A 20912-nucleotide genomic window follows, 5' to 3' on the forward strand; every position below is an offset into this window, starting at 1 on the left:
ATCAAACTAGGGCTCGCCAGGCAAGATCTCCCTTAAAAGGAAGCGCCCAGAGAAAGGCGTTCCTGCCGTCCTGGTTCTCGTGGGCAAGGCGCAGCAAACGTGGGGACAACATGCAATGGGCGCCGAGAAACAGGCCGGCGGCTTCCGGCAACGCGCCGCGGGGACCCTCGGGGATACCCAGGGCCCGATCCGCCTGGCACGTGCGGCGTCTGCTCGCTCCTCCGCCCGGGAGCGGCCGCGTGGCCTCCAAGGCTGGACAAAGATGACAGCCTAGTTACGTCCCCAACGCGCCTCGATCCCCGACCCCAGTGTCGCAGGGCGAGCCGCACCCTTCGCCGCCGCCATCTTGTTGTTTTCTTCCCGCTGGGCCACGTGACGCGTCTCTGCGGAAGCCCAGGCTCCCCCACCGCCCCAACTTCCGGCCAGACCGGTTCCAGCCGGCCCCTGCCTGCAGACGCGCAGCTGCCCCCTAGCGGCCGGTCACTTCCGGCCCCGCCCGGCCTGCCGCCATTTCCCTCCCCGGCAGCCGCACGTCAGCGCCCCGCAGCACGTCTGCGCCGTAGCTCGGCCCGCCCCGGCCTGCGCGCCCACGTTTTCTGTCGCGTTCACCGTGAGTCTTTGCGGGCGATGTAAACCTTAACCGCCTCCCACGTGCACGGAGGGGATTCTGGAACGTGGTGACAGGAGTTTCAGGTGTTTCTACCAGGAGCCCCCGGCCTTGGCGGCCTGCCCCTGACCCCCAGCGCGTCCCGACGGCGCCGACCCCGGGTGGGGCTGGGGACGCGGCCCAGGGCCCTCCCCCACGTCCTACCCCCCTCCCCCACGTGTCCTCGCATGTGACAAAGCCCCATGTACATGGCTTCTCCTATTCGGCCAGCACAGCAGCCTTTGCGATGGAAGTTGTTGCGTTTATTAGAAGAAAACTTACACCCAGAGAGAGCCATCTGCTCCCGTGGCAGAACTTGCATGAAATCTCAGGGCATCTGAGTTCCCGCCAGGCCCCGAGGCCCTCAGAGGACCCTGCACATCTGCACCATCCAGCAGGGGAGGGGGCTCCTCGGAAATGCAACCCCCGGGCGCACCACGCCTGAGCTCAGACGCACCACTTGTTTACATGTGGCCACGTGCGCGTTATCATTTTTCTCTCGGTATATCAGTTGCAGAGCAACCTTATTGTAAAATCCGAGTTTCGAGGCGTAAATAATTGCCCAAGGCTCTCAGTTTATAAAGGAGGGAGCTGGGATTTGAAGCCAGGACCTTGGTCTGTGTGTCTCTATTACCTCCATTAAAAGAAGGGGAGGGGGAGCGGGGAAGAATAGTCAAGCTGAGTCTGCCTAACCCGCGGTTCTCAACCTGTGGGTCGCGACCCCTTTAAGTACATCCTGCATATCAGATACTTACATGACGATTTATAACAGTAGCAACATTACAGCGATGAAGTAGCCACGAAAATAATGTTATGGTTGGGGGTCACCACAACATGAGGAACTGTATTAAAGGGTCGCGGCGTGAGGAAGGTTGAGAACCACTGAAACAGGGAAGGACAAGGGAAATGTGTGAAATGTCAGAAATCCTTCAGAGCAGCTGACCTACCAGGCTAAGTCCTTCTCTTTGCAAAATATCGAAGCCAAAGGCTACTGTGTGACAGGTGCCTGGGGAGCTAGCACTCGGGTTTTGGGGCCAAAGTGTCTGCAGAGCCCTAACGGGTTGGGGGCCATTAGAGGGAGCCCCTGGAAAAGTGAGAGCAATTTGCCAGGAAGGGAACTGAATCCTATTCTATTCCAGTTTGGGTTTTTTTAATGCTTTGATTTTCTTTTTAAAAAAAATATATTTTATTGATTTTTTTACAGAGGGGAAGGGAGAGGGATAGAGTTAGAAACATCGATGAGAGAGAAACATTGATCAGCTGCCTCCTGCACACCCCCTACTGGGGATGTGCCCGCAACCAAGGTACATGCCCTTGACCGGAATCGAACCCGGGACCCGTCAGTCAACTAAGGTACATGCCCTTGACCGGAATCGAACCCGGGACCCGTCAGTCAACTAAGGTACATGCCCTTGGCCGGAATCGAACCCGGGACCCGTCAGTCCCCAGGCGGATGCTCTATCCACTGAGCCAAACTGGTTAGGGCTGCTTTGATTTTCTTGAAACCTTCCCCCGGTCTCTCCCCTGACCTCTGTCCCTGGTTAGAGTATGAATGCCCCCCGTTGGCACATCCCTTAGGCGATCTGGTGCTGGATCCCAGGGCCCCAGCGTTTGGTCTTCTCCAGGTGGCCTGGCTTCTCTCTCACCGGCCGGTGGTCTCATTCCTGCCCAGGTGACAGACGTGCTTCTACGTTTGAACGGTAGAGTCAGAGGTTCCTTTACCTTCTGGGCATTTCCACCTGGATATCTCAAAACCCTTCAAAGTGAGCTGGGCTGGCTCAGCTACCCACTCACCATGGAAGGTCCCTGCACCCCTTCAGTGTCCCCCTCGTCTGCTTTCGTGTCTGAGCAGACACTGGGGAGCCAGCTCGCGCACTCCCCTTTCCTGCTCCCCCCTCCCCCGTGAGTTCCGGAACTTTCCCCTGCTGCTCAGTCTTTCCCCTTCATCTCCATTGCCCCTGCTCTGACCCAAGACACACTCTCCCTCCCTTGATTCCAGTGGTAGTTCCCTAACTGATCTCCCTGCCTCCACTTGGCTCCCTGTCAAAATGCAAAGCTGACCTTATCAAATGCAAATCAAATCTAGCCACCAGCTCTCTCTCCTGGAGGGGTTAGAAACCCTCAGCGGCCTCCTGCTGCGCTTTCGCCCAAATCGCCAGGGAACGTGGCTCCTGAGGCCGCTGCTCCCTACTCTTTGGGCTGCAGACACTGGCCTCCCACTGGCCTGGGAGCCTTCGACAGGCTCTTCCCTTTGCCCGAGCTGTCCTTTCCCACCCATCACCTCCCAGCTCCTGTTCTTCTTGGCCCGTGGCTCCTTCAGTTTTTGCACTCCCCCAGAATTACTCTAAGGCATGGTATTTTATGGGCATGGTTCTTTGTCCATTTCAGCACCTGGACCATAAGGTCCACGGAAAGGGACCGTCTCTTCCTTTGCTGGTCCTTGTGCCCTAACTGTGGTGCCAGGCACATAGCAGGCTTTGAGTAAATATTTGTGGAATGAATGCCTGAGTAAATACGGAGTAAGAGAGATGGTGCTCAGTTCCGAGGACCCGTCTTAATAGCCAATTACTTAGCACCGTGGTCGCCATCTAGTGGTGACGGATGCTATTAACCCCTGGGCCCATTCTCAGTGAGGGTCCCTAGTGAGCTCCCTCCCTGCACTCCTGGCGCAGAAGGGAATCGATACTCCAGTGAGGAAGACCTGAACTAAATTAAATTAAATTAAATGCAGTTGGTTAATTCTCTTGACTCTCAGGAAACATTAACCAAGGGTCTGATTCTTTGGCCACCCCAGGGTTTTTTTTTAAATAATTGAGTCTTACCCACATTTACAGTTATCAGATCGATGCAGTACTCAGAGCGTGACCTGAAAGAGCCCCACTCACACGAGTTTCAGGACAAAGCCTGGACTTTATACACTGTTCTTCTCAGAGCCTGTTCACGTGCGGGCTTCCCGACAGCATCGAATCCAGAGCAAAGCCCTACTTCCTTGGATTCTCCCTAAAAGCGCCCAACACAAGCCCAAATCCCATGAGTCCTTTCTGATGTCCTGGCGGTAAAGCATATGGACTTCATGAAACTCAGTGTCACTTTCCAAAAGACAAAAACATGTTCATCGTTTGCCCTTGAGCGAGGTGGCAGAAGTGGGAGCAGCTCTGAGATGTGGTTATGAATCCTGGCGCCATCACTTCCCAGTAGAGGGACTCTGGGCAGCTTGAGGATTCTCCAGTGTAAAGGGGGACTAATTGTATAGGACTGTGGGGTTTTTAAAATATATTTTATTGATTTTTTTTACAGAGGGGAAGGGAGAGGGATAGAGTTAGAAACATCAATGAGAGAGAAACATTGATCAGCTGCCTCCTGCTCGCCCCCTACTGGGGATGTGCCCGCAACCACGGTACATGCCCTTGACCGGAATCAAACCTGGGACCCTTGAGTCTGCAGGCCAACGCTCTATCCACTGAGCCAAACTGGTTAGGGCAGGACTGTGGGTTTTATAAGGGCTGATAAACCAGAAAGTTTTGCTGTATATATGTAAGTCCTTACTTAACATTGTCTATAGCTTCTGTGGCTTCAAGCAAAATAATGTACAATAGTGAAATCAATATTCCCACAGGCTAATTGCTGTAAACAAGAGTTAAGTTCTTATAGCATCTCATCAATGATATAACGAAATGATGCTGAATGAAACGACCTTATCCAAGGACCTCCTGGTTGAAACCAAGCGCCTTTTGGGTCTGCCTCTACGACTCGTAGTGGGAACGGGATGTAGGGTGGGTGGAGAAGGGACTGCCCATCTTGGGTTGAAACATGGTAGGTCGTTGGCCATCCAGTGGCTTTTGATGGCTGCAGTGCAGGTGTCACCCCGTCCCGGAACTGCACCAGGCATACAGCTCAAAAGATTTGCCAGTCTTGATGGAAGGATATGTAAATCTGACTCCATTCACAGCCTCTCTTTAACAGTTCAGTTGAAATTGCATCTAATTTAGGCTCATTCATAATTGTCACTGGTGTAAGTAACTGCAAATGCGGAGGAGCCCACCCCAAGGCCTGATAATTACTTCAGGATGAAAACCCAACTGTAGGAACATCACGGTTGCTATGACAACCATGTGAGAAGCCCCGTTGCCCACGGTTACCTATGTTACCAGATGTCAGTGGCGCTTGAGTCTTAGCTTTGAATGAGCCTCTGGAGCATAATGGGGAAAGGCAATAGGACCTGTATGAGTGGGTCTGAATGAAAGAATCTTCTAGTGCCCATGGGAATCTCTGACATTTTTTTTTTTTTAGCCCCAATGGGTTCATGAAGAGTCTCTATCTCATTACCGTTGTCACCTTGGAGCCTGAGAGTCCTAAAATAACCCTTCCTCTAAAAGGCCTTTCTTTTAAAAAATTATTTGTTAAAATTTAAAAATAAGTAATAGAAATATGAGGTTCAAGCCTGAAAATGCAAAAGCTCTATGAGGAAGTTCTCCTTCCTATCCTTGCCCCCACTTATTCTCTCTCTCTCTCTCTCTCTCTCTCTCTCTCTCTCTCTCCTCTCTCTCTCCCTCTCCCTCTCCCCCCGTCCTCCCACTCCCCATCTCTCTCTCTCCCCTGATTGGGGCCAAGGAATGAACCTGCAAACCAGGTACATGCCCTTGATCGGGAAGCAAACCAGACACTCTTCGGTCCACAGGCTGACACTCTAACCATTGAGCCACGCTGTCCAGGACTGCTTTAATTTGTTTTTACACAAAAGAATATATGATGTACACACAAAAGTACATCATACACATTGTTATGCACCCTTCACTTTTCCTTAATATATGTTGAAATTGTCTTATGTCAACCCATAAAACACTTCCTCAATCTTTTTAAAGTGCAAGGCATTCCATTTTATGGATGTGCCATTGTGTTCAACCATTCCCTATTGACGGCCTTTAGAGTTGTCTTCAGGACTTTGCTATCAAAACAGTGGCGTCGACTAGCCTTACATTAGTGCCATTTTGCACGTGTGAGTTATTGGTAGGACGGTTTGTAGATGTAGAATTGCTGGGCATGTGGACTTGTCATTTGAAATTGCCATTCAAAGATCTCGTATTGATTCCCACGCCCCCCAGCAAGTATGTGAGGCCATTTTCCCACAAACAAACAAAGAGTGTCTTATCAAGCTTTTGGGTTTTTGCCAATCTGGTAGGTGAGAAATGGCATCTCAATGGGGTTCAAACTGCATTTTTCTTGTACGTATTTAATTGTAGTGAACTAGCTATTCATACGCTTTGCCTATTTTTCAATTGGGTTGGTGTTTTTTCTTAGCTGGAGCAATCCTATTAGAATATTAAGTCTGATGATGCTATTCCTTTCCTTACAAGCCACTGCCAACCCATCTCCCTCAGAATGAAACCCAGATCCTTGCAGTCCGCTCTGTTGTCCACCAGTGTGCCCATCCCTATTCTATCTTTTTCCTCTGACTTGGTGTCCAGTTATGTTCCATTTTATTTTTTTATTATTATTTTTTAAAATATATTTTATTGATTTTTTTACAGAGATGAAGGGAGAGAGAGAGTTAGAAACATCGATGAGAGAGAAACATCAATCAGCTGCCTCCTGCACACCTCCTACTGGGGATGTGCCCGCAACCAAGGTACATGCCCTTGACCAGAATCGAACCTGGGACCTTTCAGTCCGCAGGCCGACGCTCTATCCACTGAGCCAAACCGGTTACGGCTATGTTCCATTTTAATCACTGTGTTCTTGCCACACTGATCCTCTTCCTATTCTTTGCATTTGTCTCAGGGCCTTTCACCTTTCTATTCTCTCTGCCTGGAGTAGGCTTCCCCAGCCTATTTAAAATTATAAATTCTTACTAATACACCCTTCCCTCCTCTTACAGTCTTTTTCCATCTCTGCTGATGGACTTGATCTCCTTCCTGCTCACCACCAACATGTTAATTGACTGTCTTCCCTCGCACTAGAGAGTAGGCATATGAAACCTAAGAAAGTGACTGTTCATTTACGCCATCAGGTTTTAGGATTTGGGCACTATTTCCTTATATAAAACATATCAATACTTGGGCTAGCCCGAAATAACTAAATTACGGTGAAATTGAATTGAATGTCTATATATTTTTATTAAAAAATATACAACAGGAAACAATGTTTATTTTATGTAATCAGAAGTAAGGGAAGTAAGTTTCATGAAGACAGGCATTATTTAAAAATATATATTTTTAAATTAATTTCAGAGAGGAAGGGAGAGAGAGAAACATCAGTGATGAGAGAGAATCATTGATTGGCTGCCTCCTGCAAGCCCCCTCCTGGGGACTGAGCCCGCAACCCAGGCATGTGCTCTTGTCTGGAATCGAACCCGGGACCCTTGAGTCCACAGGCCGATGCTCTATCCACTGAGCCAAACCGACTGGGGTGAAGACAGGCATTTTTATGTGTTTTGTTCACATCTATATTCAACAAATATAGATGATGCTTAATGAATCAGGGTCTCTTTCTCCCCAGGACTCATGTGGCTCAGCTCCCTAGTACTGAACATATATGTCCAGCGCAGTTCCCAGCCATACTCAGAAACTGGCGTATTTCTCTTGGACTCTTTCTTGTTACTCCTGTAGAGTCTTTTCCATCGTTCCTCCCTTGCAGTGCTGATTTCCTGGGACACAACACTGTGGAGTTTGATAAAATGTTGGCGAATTAGGTGTCTGTGGGGTTTGGGTTATTTTTATCAGAGATACAGCCTCAGGACAACATGGTATCTTTTCAACTTGTTACTATGCCATAAAATACACCAGTGTTCTAGTGTTTATAGAGTTAATAGGTAGAGATAAAAAAAAAAAGAGAGAGAAGGGGAATTGATTTAATTATCATTTACATAATGCAGTTTTATGAGCCTATGTAAATTATGCATTGTTGACCTTTAAATTAATTTAGGCTTAATGAGATGGTTTCATTATGTTTAAAGATGTAATATAATTATTTTATTATGTTTCTTATTGCTTTGTAAGCATACTTCTGCTTCGTGTCTCATTAAGGCCCAAATGTATGGCCTTCTTATCGACTCTTTAGCTGTTTTCTGGTGTGAGGTTTGCAGAAGCCTGATCTGACTGAAGTATGGTGTTCCTAAATTGTGTAATTTTCCAGGACACATTGCAGCTTTTGCTTCAACGGAGGCCTACATTTTCAAAAGAGTTAAACATTTGATCTGAAAATGGGCTCTTTAAAAAAGTCGTTTGCAACAGGAATCTTTGTCATGCTGGGCACAAAAGGAAAAATGAATCTAGCATTCAGCCAAGGCTCAGTCTTGGGCCCTCTAGTGTTGGATCTTGGAACTGTAGATTAATTTTGCACATGGCACTGGAGCCTTGAGTCCCCTGAGAATCCCAGGAAATCTGAAAGGAAGGAGGAGGACATTGAATAGGCTGGTCTCTGGCCTCATCACCTTCAGCCACAGAAGCCGCACTGTTACTATTTTCTTCAATTTGGGACACTGCTAACCTCTTCCTTGATAGTATAGTTATTTTAGCGCTTTAAAAATAAAAGTTCACAAGCTAGATTTACTAGAGAATAAGCATATGAAACCTAAGAAAGTGATAGTTCATTTTTGCCATCAGATCTTAGGATTTGGGCAGTATCTCCTCATATAAAACCCATCAATACTTGGGCTTAACCCCAAATAACTAACCTATGGTGAAATTGAATTGAACACCTATATGTTTTCATTAAAAAAATATACAACAGGGAACCATGTTTATTTTATACACTTTGGGTTTCATGCACTCATAGTCAAACAGCCAGGCTTGGGAACGCATTCGCAATACTGAGTTTATTGCTGATCATCAGTGGGCCTTTGGTTCCACTGCAGGGAGTCCCTGGTGGAGGCACCCTTGAAAGGAATTCTCCTGTTCTGTGCTGTGGCTAGTAGTGTCCTCTCAAATCCTTCACTGACGTAGGGAGAGACGTGCAGACCACTCAGCGATGTGTTGAGAACTCTTGGATGACACGGCCCGACGCACTTCCATTCCCATCGCCAGCGCGTCAGACCTGTGCAGGCCATGGTCATCTTGCCTGTAAGGGGAGGCTGGTCTCCCGATCTCTTCGGTCACTTACCCATTTGTGAATTTATGACCAGATGACCGATCTTCAAGTTCGCATCCAATGCACTCCCTAACTCAGTGGTTCTCAACCTTCCTAATGCCGCGACCCTTTAATACAGTTCCTCGTGTTGTGGTGACCCCCAATTTCATTGTTACAAATTGCACATAATTAAAGCATAGTGATTAATCACAAAAACAATGTAATTATATATGTGTTTTCCGATGGTCTTAGGTGACCCCTGTGAAAGGAGCCTGGGTCCCTGAAAGATTGCTGGACTGAGTCCTTTCTCATGCCCTCTGACAACAGGACATGGAAGACAGGTAGGCCTTTACCATGTTGAGTCACTGAGGTTTTAGTGTTGTTTGTGATAGCAGTTAACTTACCCTGGCTAGTACATTCCCCAATCTCTCTGAACCCGTTTCACAGGTAAGGAAATTACTTAATTCACAGTGTAAAGTGACTTAAGTAAGATAATTTAATGTACATACTCGGCACATAGTAAGTGCTCATGGATGTCAGCTGTTGTTATTGGTGAATGTGACTGTGCCCCCAGTTAGAAGAGGGGGCAGATTTGTGTCTGGGAGGATAGTGGTTTAGGAGGAGTGTAACAGTAGGATTGTCATTGTCATCATCGTCATGAAGATGGCACCCGCCATTTACTGACCACCTGATTGGGCCAGGCTCTGTCCTGGGGTGCATCACGTGGTCTCATTTCAATCCCCAGAGGCAGGTATTAGTAACCTCAGTGAGGATCCCACCTGCTGTTGAAGCCGCACAGACTACACAAGCAGTGACGTGGGCAGGCTTTAAACTCTGGGCTATCTGACCTTTACTTCAGAAACGACACCGCGTGTATTTTGAGGAAATGTGATACGTATTTAAAGAAAAGAAAAAAAATGTTTTTAAATGAGGCCTCTACCTGCTTTGCTTCTCATTAGGGAAGTGTTATGTTTTCCTTCTGAAACTTTCTCTACTTCAAGTTGTAGGGACTGGCTTTTATAAATTACTCCTTTGGCTAGAGATCGGCTGCAGATGTGAAAGGCCCCGGTCTCCTTGCCTTCCCCAGGGTCCTGTGACTTCTGTTTTGTTTGTACTCCCGCAGGCTCTGTGTGGACTCGGTCAGTAGAAAAGGGACTGGTTTCTAGAACAATGCGTCTGGGAGTCCTGCGAGTCTCCCTGCAGCTCAAGGCCTCTTGAGAGTAGAGCAGATACTTTAAAGCCCTTTCGATACGTGCATAACCTGAGCTATAATTTCCCAGAAGCACCTCCCATGTCTTTACTTTTGTGTGGAGTGAAGAAAGATTTGTGACCACACGAACAAGAAAGGTTTGGAAAAAAAAATAAAGGTTTGATGAAAACTTCTGAGGTGCTGGTGCTTAAAATCCTGATACTAGATTCACTAGATTAACCAAAGGATAGATTGCTCTTCACAGTTACGTGTACTGTATTCCTTCTTCTTCCCCTTTGAGATAACAGTTTGGGCTTCAGCAGCATAACCCACCCCATAGACCAGTAGTAGATCCATAGGCACAGATTCAGTCATTAGCAACATGGGGTGTCGCTGGACTACATTTGCATTTATATTAACAAGACAATTCCACTTGCAGCGGTTTATGTGGCGCCCACTTGCTGTGTGTTAAGACAGCCGGTAAGGACTGGTTTATAATGTATTTTACTTTCACTGCTCCTCTTCTAGGTCTGATAAAACTTTAAACACAAGAAGCATTTTTCTTTTTTTATCTCACAGATAGTTTTGCTGTCAAAGGCAACGCTAAAGGCAAGGTGAATAAAACTAACTTCTACACTTAGGGTTATTTTTTCAATATTTATGAATGTATTCAGGAAAAAGCCTAGGGCCCTTGCTGCTAGAACAATGGGTTAGATTGCTTTTCTTCAAGAATATTATGTATTAGCAATATAATAATATATCAGTATAGAGTTTCATAGAAATTCTTCTACAGTAAAACTTTGAAAACTGTTTTGTCCTTTAAAAAATAATGTTATCAGGCACTGGCCGAGTAGCTCAGTTGGTTGGAGTGTCGTCCCAATGCACCAGGGTTGCGGGTTCGATACCTGGTCAGGGCACATACAAGAATTGACCAATTAATGCATGAATGAGTGGAACAGCAAGTCGATGTCTCTCTCGAACACGCTCTCTCTGTCTCCCCCCCACCCCTAAAAAAAAAAGTTCTTAAAAAAAATGTTATCAGAGGCAAAAAACAACATCCCCCCCCCCCCCCCCCCCAAAAAAACACTTTGTGGCTGCTTGAAAAATAACACGAGATGGCGCCAGAGAGCCAAAGTGGAGATGGATTTGCTTCTAGGCAGGAGAAAGATCTGAGTGGAAAGGGGGGCCTTTTACCTTCTCTGAAGCCGTGCAGGGGGGTCCCACTTTCTCCACATCGTTGCAACACTTTGTTTTCTTTTTAAGAAACAGCTGCATGGTCTCTTACTGTGGTTTTGATTTGTGTTTCCTTGAGCAATTGGTTTTTACTTATTTTTTAATCCGGATTCTGTTGACAGCTTGTGCTACATGGCCTGGTGGTTAGGGGCTAGGGGTCCGGCGTGTGCTCAAAACCAGTAGCCACGTAAAGAGAAGCCCAGTGCTTAGAGCAGTTAACCAGGGAGGCTCTTAAGTTGATGTGGCCACAGAGGGATTCAGTCCCCTTCCTCAACACCCTCTTCTACCCAAATGGCAGACATCCTGTTCCCACATCTTGAGTAAAGAGCAGCCCACTTTGAGCCCTTCCCTAAGTGGTTTCTAGGGTCCCTCTCAGTGCTGGAGTCTAAGACTGTTACAGGGATTCACTAAGCCAGTTAATTCCCCAGTGTCAGTCGGAACAGACCAGTGTCACCAGCATCACCCTGGGTCCTTGGGAGCCATTCAAGGCTCTTGGCCCACATTCATTCTTCCAGAGGCTGACAGCCATGCCAGGGTTCCTGCCTGTTAGGAACCCTAATCAGGACACATGGATGACACCCAGACTGTCCCACCTGCCCAGCTCAGCTTCTTCTTAATTTTTATTTTTTAAAAACATTTTATTTATTGATTTTTAGAGAGAGAGAAGGAGAGAGATTGATTTGTCGTTCCACTCACTTATGCACTCATTGGTTGATTCTTGTATGTCTCTTGACCAGGGTCAAACCCGCAACCTTGGCGCATCGGGACAGTGCTCCAACCAGCTGAGCTACCCAGCCAGGGCTCAGCCTCCTCTTTGAAACATAGAAGCCAGTGGGCTTCCTAACGAGGCAAAGTGTCCTGTCATTGTTCCTGAAAACACAGAGCAATGCTTGGAGGAAGTGGGTCATCTTGAACTTCATGAAATGTGTTCATCCTTGGGGCTGGACAGAGGGGGGCATAAGGGGCACCTGTAATACTGTCAACAACACATACAATAAAAATAACTAAACAAATAAATGTGTTCATCCTTTGCGATTTGGAAGAGTAAGAAGTATTTTGCAATAGTGCTATAGGTTCACCGAGAAGCCAGGAAGTTTGGGAGGAGAGAGAGGTCAGGGCAGAACACGGGCGTTTTCCTTTCAAGGATCCGGTGGTAACGTTGCAGGATGATTGCTTTTGGATCTTTGCCACGAGATGTGTTTACTGCGCAGGAACAGTCCCTCAAGGCAGAGATAGTATCTGCGCAGGGCATTCCGAGAGCAGCAGAAACAGGCCGGCTCACCGAGGAGGCTTGAGCTGGGGAAGGCCGGCTGATGGGGCAGGAGCGCAGAGAGGAAGGGACGGGCTGGCCCAGAAGGAAGGGCAGAGACCAGAGCTGAGGATGCTGTCTTACATGGTACCAGAAGCTTCCAGAGGTGATGCTGCTAAGAAATTCTTCACGGGGGATGAGAGCTGCAGCAGAAGGTCCCTCAACCATTCGGAGGGACTGAGGAGTGGGGCCTGGGAGACCCCTTCTGGGGAGGCAGCGTCCCCTCTTCTGTCCATTCAGGAAGATGCTCAGCCCACTTTTGCACAGCTCAGCCACTCACCACTCAGCAGAGAACTTGAAAAGCAGCCATAAAAGAGACATCGAGGATTTTGTGGGCCGTAAACCTCCAGGATGAATTTTCCTATCACGCTTTACGAGCATGAGTTGTAAAGCCTTCAGGATGCCGGGCTGCCCCTCCGCGGTGCCCACAAGCGTCCTCCGGAAGTGATGATTGGTGTCAGCTCAGCCAGAGACCTTGGATGATGCAGGCACCGCCCTTAACCCACGGAGCTGGTAGAGGTGATTGTTTTTTCTTGGATGCACAGGGAAGACTGTGCTGTCTTTTTTGAACTTCCTTGTTTGTAGATGAGGTCCTCTATGGCAGCGGTTCTCAACCTGTGGGTCGCGACCCCTTTGGCGGTCGAACGACCCTTTCACAGGGGTCGCCTAAGACCATTCTGCATATCAGATATTTACATGACGATTCATCACAGTAGCAACATTACAGTTAGGAAGTAGCCACGAAAATAATTTTATGGTTGGGTCACAACATGAGGAACTGTATTTAAAGGGCCAGAAGGTTGAGAACCACTGCTCTATGGGGAACTTGGGGGGATCCCCAGTAGGCAGATGTGTGGTCCCCAACAGTACCTGAACACCCTGAAGGTTAAAGAGAAAGATACAATTAAGATATGGATTTATTTCATTTTCTTTTGGTTTAATTATTTGAGTAGATAACACAGTCACTGTATAGACAAATACACAACAAAAAGTTACCCCACCTACCAGTACCTGTCCCCTCCTCCCACGGCTAAGAACTTTCTATACCCACTTGCACAGTTCCTCATGCATATAAAATTCAGAGACACATTCTTATGCCCACCTTGTTTTTAAAACAAGATAATATTTTATAACTAGAGGCCTGATGCACGAAATTCATGCCAGGGGCTCGGCCCTCGCAGCCCCAGCTTCGTCTGGAAGGTCGTCCGGAATGTCATCCGGTCGGTCGTTCGGCTGTTCGGTCTAATTAGCATATTAGCTCTTTATTATATAGGATATTGTTTTATATCTTGCCTTTTCCACTTAATACGTCTGGGAGATGGGTTTTGAAGGAACCTCTGTGGAAGGAAGGGAGTGAGGTGAACAAAACTGTAGATTGCTAAGCCAGATAAAGGCTTTGGGGTTGTTTGCCCAAATCTGTTAGGTTTACAGAGTGGACACCCAAACCTCAGCACGTTTGAGGCTTTCCTCAAGGTCACCCAGTGGCCTCTAACACTTACAAATCATTCCTTAATTTACAAAAGCAAAGTGTCTTCCGTTAAGTGGGGCAGTTAAATGAAATACAAGCCTTCATTTTCGGCCTAATAACCCAGAAGCTTCCCACTGCCCTAAATTAAATCAGCCTCATTAAGGAATGGGGCTTGTGTTGCAAGAAGCCATAGTGCATGGCCTGGTTTCCTCCTGCCCAGAAGGACAGCAGCAATCGGAGCTCGTGGCTTAGGCAGCGATTTTCCGTGCCTTTGTGCTCTCAGTGCTACAGATCCAGCTCCCACACTCACCGAGGGCTCACTTCTGCCTTTCCCGAGAGAGGTGAAGAGGACTCTCAAACTTGTGGTGGTGAATTCAGGCCAACTCTGGAACAAGGGGTAGATTTGCACAAGTGGAAGAGACTAAAGGCCTGAGGTGGGAGGGCGGGAGGGCTAGAAGGGGTCAATGGGGGGAAAAAGGGGACATATGTAATACTTTCAACAATAAAGATAAAAATAAAAAAAGGCCCTAACCGGTTTGGCTCAGTGGATGGAGTATTGGCCTGCAGACTGAAAGGTCCCAGGTTCGATTCCGGTCAAGGGCATGTACCTTGGTTGTGGACACATCCCCAGTCAGAGGTGTGCAGGAGGCCGCTGATCGATGTTTCTCTCTCATCGATGTTTCTCTCTCATCGATGTTTCTAACTCTCTATCCCTCTCCCTTCCTCTCTGTAAAAAATCAACAAAATAAAAAAAAGGACATTAAAAAAATAAAATAAAAAAAAGGGAGCTGACTAAACCCCATCTACTATGGGCACATGATTTCTCCAGGGACTGTGTCCTCTTAAGGGTACATAGCCCCTGACAATGGGCCTGCACTTGAGGCTTGGAAACCTGGTTCTCCCTCCGTTGGCCTTGTTTCTGTGTCGGAGAAAGCGTGACCTGAAAAAGACCTGCTCAGTCCCACTCTGTTCACCTGGCTTGGCCTCAGAGTTGGCTCACTCTCCCTTGGTCGTCGTGGGCCTTGGTGCTGAAACAGGCGTGGCCGTTCCCTGTGTGCGTGGGCAGGCCTTACTTGATAGATGCTATGCCAGATCTGCACCGTGTGTGAAGCCTCTAGCTTGGTGCCTGGCACACAGAGGTTCCCCCAGAAGCAAATCCTGAGACCCAGTAAAGGGCTGGGGGAAACAAGACACGGGCAGGCAGGCAGCCAGGAAGCGGTGTTGCGGAGCCAGCTCCCACCCTGGGTGGCTGGGGCTCGATCCTGTGGGAGATGTGGGCTGGGATAGAGAATGATCCCACCTGAAGGGTGAGGGCGCTGGTTGGTTGAGAGCTGGTGGGCACTGATTCCTCCACTGCCTGCAGATCTTCTGCAGCTTTAAGAGAGCCCTCAGGCACAGATGACACTGGCGGTTGGCAGTCAGCCAGAGCGCGGTCCACAGGTATGAGCAAGGCATGGATAGTGGCCCCCACATCATTCGCGTTATTCTTACCCTCTCGCTTCTGTCTTACATTCTGCCTCGGTGTTAAAGTTTTTCTTACAGACTTGATGCATTTCCAGCCACCAGCTCTCAACTGAGATTCTGTACTAGTATCTTCCTTAATTTGTCTCAAGTGCCACCACATCCTGGCTGTGGCATTGGTGTTTTTTAAATTTCTTGCAGAAATGAGCTGGAATGCAACGCTATGGATCTTGCACATTCCATCTGCCCACCAGGATGCAGTCTGGGAGCGGGTTGCAGTGATGCTTTAAGAACTAGACTTCTCGGTGTTCCCTGGGAGAGAGTAAGCAGCTTGCCCAAGGTCACACAGCTTGTGCATGGCCTGTCTGGCTGCAGAGCCTGAGCCATTTTACTGGTGTCTGCTTTGAGGTATCCCGTGTGGCCCCTTGCTGCAACCTTTTGCAGCAAGGATTCAGAATCTGGAGAAGGGGCCATGTGCAAATGGATACACTAGACAAGAAATATAAATTTGGAAGGCATTGGGGAAACGAGGTGGAGGCCCTTCTCTAGTGGAATGGCTCCCCGAATCTCTGGACCCATAGCTTTTTATTTACTAGAATACACATTTGCCCTTTAGCAATGCAAACAGTCATTTCAATGGTAAGGTTTGGTAAACAATAAAAGGATGATCAGGTTAGGGGATTGCCTTCAACCATTTTGCCAGCAGCAGGTAATAAGATACTGATTATCAGCTCTTGCTGAATACCAAAGTCCATCAGCCTTCTGACGGACCTCTCGCATTTATATGTTAACTACTGCTGGGCTTTGCCTCCAGCAGCCCCTGGCTCTGTGCAGGTGGTGTTGGCCTGGGGACATCTTTGTGAGCTGCTCTCCTGGGGAGCTCCAGTACCTCCCACCTCAACTCCAAAGGGCTGTGGGCCTGATGCCTCAGGAACATACGTGGGGAGCACTACTAAGCCCAGTTTTCCCATGCGGTCCATGGGGCTCACAGGTTGAGAGGCCTGCAGTTGGCCCACAATGGATGAGGGCTGGAGGGGCCTCTGGGTCCTTTGATTCTCCAAGCATTGTGTTTTCACTGTGTTTGGGGTTTGGTCAAACAGGCATGCCCACCCACTGCTGGGTGAGTGCAAACTGGAGACATCCCAGTGGTGGACAACACGGTTATTATCTATCAAAATTCCAAATGCGCAAGGCCATGTACCCAGTAAACCCACTTCTAGGAGGTTATCACGCAGACATACATGTGCGGAAAATGGCTTGTCCATTTAGCGGGTCCCTGCATCACTGTGCTAGTTTGGAACTCGCCTAAGTGGCCATCAGTAGGAGACTGGCGAAAACAGGAGTTAGCATTATACATCCGTGCCAGGAGGTGCCATGCAGCCTTGAGAAAATGAGGCAGCTCAGTGTGTATTGATTTGTTAGAGATAAACACCCAAGGAGCAGACAATGTGTTCATTGTGCTGTAACTTGTGTAGAGAAAGACAGTGTGTGTGTATTGGGTGACTTAGGAGTGTCTCTGGCAGGAGACCCAGACATTAGGAGACTCAATATCGGTTGCCTCGGAGAGGGGAGCTGGGAGGCTGGGGTTGAGGGGGTAAAGGAGGCTTTTCCCATAGACCCTTTAGTAGCTTTTGAATGTCAAATGATATGGCTGTATTGAGTAGCTGCTCAAAAATAAGTAAAATTAGGAATTCTGTGGGTTCTTTTTGCCATATTGCATTTCACTCTGGAATCTAAGTTTCCTTATTTGTAAAAGGAGGAAAAGAATATTTCAGAGAGTGCTGACCCCTGTGTTTGTTTGTTTGTGGCACTTACCACTGCCCTTAACGATTTAATTTTAGGAGCATTGACTTGGTCTGTCTGCTGCTGGAGAGGAGAACTGTGAGGTCAGGTCCTGGGTGTCACTTGCTCAGCACTCTACCTCTGGGACCTGCGTTTGGTGAGTGCTAAACAAAAATATTTTTGGAATAAATAAAAAATTGAGAATACTTTGTTAATTAGAACATGTTCTTTTTTTTTTTTAATATATTTTATTGATTTTTTACAGAGAGGAAGGGAGAGAGATAGAGAGTTAGAAACATCGATGAGAGAGAAACATCGATCAGCTGCCTCCTGCACATCTCCTACTGGGGATGTGCCCGCAACCCAGGTACATGCCCTTGACCGGAATCGAACCTGGGACTTTTCAGTCTGCAGGCCAACGCTCTATCCACTGAGCCAAACCGGTTTCGGCAGAACATGTTCTTTGTGTCTCTTATTATTACTTATAGCATCAAATTGCAAGAGGCAGCGGTGCATATAGACTTGGATGGTCTAGGTTCAAATCTCAGCTCTGCCACTTATTAGCTGTGTGACTGTGGGCAAGTCACTCAACCTCTCTGTGCTCAGGTTTCCTCATTAGCAAATTGGGAGCTGTGGAAGTACCTACCGCATAGAATTACTGCAGGGATACCAAGAGCACATACATCTTAGAACCTCACCAGACACTGTAAATGGGAGGTATGGTCACTTGCCATGACTTTGATACTTTTCCCATTAGAAACACTGATCTCTGGCAGAACTTCTTTCAGAATTTGGCAAGACCTTTAGAAGAGTAGGAATACGTCTTTGCTTGTTTCCTCTTTGAATTCTTCCTTTCCTGGAGCATTAAGGTGGCTCTGAAGAGTCTGTCTTATTTTTCTAGAGAACATCATCTCAGGAATAAAGGCTTCCTAATTTTGAGGGCAGTTGGCTCCCAGGTGATTGGGCAGGCGTTGTAGACGGGGATATTTTTTCTTTCCTTTCTCCACGTCCCCAAGTCCCTGAAAAAAATCCCTCAGCTCCCTGTTGGCCTTTCCTGGGAAGCCATGCCCTTCTCCTTTCTCCCAAGGTCAGCGTGGTTTGGGTTTGTTAAAGCCCTAGAGCAGTGATGGCGAACCTTTTGAGCTTGGCATGTCGGCATTTTGAAAAACCCTAACTTAACTCTGGTGCCGTGTCACATATAGAAATTTTTTGATATTTGCAACCATAGTAAAACAAAGACTTATATTTTTAATATTTATTTTATATATTTAAATGCCACTTAACAAAGAAAAATTAACCAAAAAAATGAGTTCACGTGTCATAGGTTCACCATCACTGCCCTAGAGTCTATTCAGCTTCTCCCTCCGTGGACCTGGGGGAGAGGAAGCTGGCCCGGGAGTCGCAGAGTGCAGCAGGACATCTTGGAAACCCTCTGCTTTCTGTGTGAGCCACTGTGAAGAGACACTTGCTGCAAGCTTCCTGGAAATTGTGGCTTGAGTGGCCTTGATGGAGGCCCACAAGGGAGATAGACAATTGGGGCCTGACGTGCTCCGCACAGCTCCTTAGGAAGTGGGGCTGGGTCCACGGGGACCTTGGCTGAGCTGATCAGAGTGCACTGGAGAGAGGCTGTGAGGACATTAGTCAGCATCCTTCTGCATTCTGTCAGTGTTCGCAGTCCCTTGAGTTTCTGAGTGCTCGCCCCTCTCTGCAGGTGGGGGGATGCAGCCACTGCCCGCTGCCCCGCCCCCCTGAGTCGCCATGCTTCAGGGGGATGCTGGGAAGTTCTCCTGCCGCTGGGAGCCTGGGTGCTGGCTCATTAGTGCCAGGCACCCTCCGCAGCGTGCTGTGCGCCTTTGAAGTGTGTCCTTAAAGGCGCAGCTGCCTTGGGTTGGCTCACTGGACCTGACCAGGTGGCCATGGCAGACAAGCTCAGGAGCTCCGCACACCGCTGCCTGGGCTCAGAGGCCGCAATGAATCTGCTTTCTTTCCAGGAATCTCGAGGCATGTTTGCTTTTCATCTTGTTTCCTGACACAGAATAACATCGTCTCACAGTGAAATGAAACCTCCGTGTTCCCTCCCGCTCCCCGCACCCCATGCAGCTCAGCCATATGGAAACAGCAGTAAACAAAATCACCAGCGTGTCTCAAACCCGAAGGCAGGACAGTGAGTTGGCAGCAGCCTGAAGGGGAGAGAAGAAACCCAACCTCTTCAGATCTTAGGATTTAGCTTCTTATCTGCTGGATCCTGGGGGCAGGATGGAGAAAGAGCCGGAATGTCCTAAGGTGACTGTTTCTCTTTGTTTTGAAGTCCCCATACCCAGAGGTCATGAAAAAGAAACCAGAGCTTGACCTTTCAAAAATAGGAAAAAGCCAAAAAAACCCACCAAAAACCAACTACAAAGAAACCAAACAAACATACAAACAAAACACACACACACCTCACAGCCTGCTCTCTTTGCACCACACCTCCTAAGACCAAAACACAAAGTCAAGGCCACAAATTGGCAGATTGCAGGCTGTATCTGGCTTGCTGTTGTGTTTCGTTTGGCTCACACAGTATTTTTTCCCCCTTAAACTTGAGCCAACAGTTAAACAATGGGAGATTTCAAAGAGTAATCCAGAAAATCTGGGGATGCTGAGCACATACGCTGTTGCAGAACCAGATGGAGCCACGGGGTTGCAAGGGGCTCGTCAGCCCTTAGCGTCTCACTGCCTGTTGTCTTAGTGGGTCTCTGACCCCCGGAGTGCCTGGGTCTGCCATCTGATGTAAAATAGCTGGCACCCATCTGGCCTTGCAGTGTTTTTCTGGATTAAGCTTTCTGGAGCAGTGGGGTATGGTTCTACTATTCTTAGATTCTTCTCCAGATTTGCCTCACACTCCCCCTCCCCCCCCAACTCCTCTGACTGGTTTTATAACCCTCTTTCTGTATTTATATTAAGCCTGGAAGGTAAGCTTCCATTTGAGTCTCTCTGCCAAGACCCTGGCTTAAAGAACTCTGCTATTTGACTTTAAATTATGAGGCTTTGTAAATTTATGAATGTTCTGACTTGAATGGTATTGAGAAAGTGTATAGATGTGTAAACTATGGCATTTTTCCCTCAGTTTTTAATGGAAGTTTCAGATTTGTTCTATAGCCTTGGGCCTTTGTCAGCTTAGTAATATTTAAAAAATTTATATTTTAACTGAAGTTGACACAATATTATGTTAGTTTCAGGTGTACAGCATAGCAATTAGACATTTATATCCTACAGAGGGATCGTTGTGACAGTAGTGTTTTCAAGGAATCTGCCTGTTTCATCTAAGTTGTATTTGTTGGCAAAGAATTGCTCCACAAAATATCTGTCACTGTCTGCAGGCTCTGTAGTCGTGTCCCTCCCTCATTTTTGATAACCGGAATGTGTACATCTAACTAGTTCTTAATATAGCTGTTCTTTGGACATGTCCCTGCAGCCACACAGACTGTACCAGCCTAGATTCATCAATGGCCTCTTTTTTTTTTTTTTAAGGCACCAACCACATCCTGGACCATACTGCAGACACCACTGGGCCAACCAGTCGCTGCTCAGAGAGTGCTGTGCCCTCCTTCCCCCCTGGCACGCAGCCCGGCCACATGCCTGGAGCTTCCGGTTCTTCCTGAACACACAGAAGCACCTCAGTGGTTATGGGATCTGGCAACTGCACGTTCAGGTGAGGTTCACCTGTGGGGCGGACACTGACTAATGGGAAACAGGAGGAGGGGCGAGCTGACCAGGGCCGGGA

At 47.7% G+C, this 20912-nt stretch overlaps 1 long non-coding RNA gene across 3 annotated transcripts in view; it reads left to right on the forward strand.

The window, feature by feature from the left end:
- Window positions 1-20912, forward strand: part of LOC118679184 — a 73512-nt gene that overhangs the window by 36102 nt on the left and 16498 nt on the right. For 2 of the 3 annotated variants that reach the window (XR_004975170.1, XR_004975171.1), the window contains 4 exons: window positions 8963-9051; window positions 17212-17309; window positions 19188-19435; window positions 20660-20840. This is a non-coding gene — a long non-coding RNA (uncharacterized LOC118679184). Of the gene's footprint in view, window positions 1-8962; window positions 9052-15568; window positions 15693-17211; window positions 17310-19187; window positions 19436-20659; window positions 20841-20912 lie in introns of those variants that run through there. The other variant, XR_004975172.1, reaches the window with a different exon arrangement.

This window comes from Myotis myotis, unplaced genomic scaffold (genome assembly GCF_014108235.1).
Source record: "Myotis myotis isolate mMyoMyo1 unplaced genomic scaffold, mMyoMyo1.p scaffold_m19_p_23, whole genome shotgun sequence".
In the NCBI taxonomy this organism is placed as follows: domain Eukaryota; kingdom Metazoa; phylum Chordata; class Mammalia; order Chiroptera; family Vespertilionidae; genus Myotis; species Myotis myotis.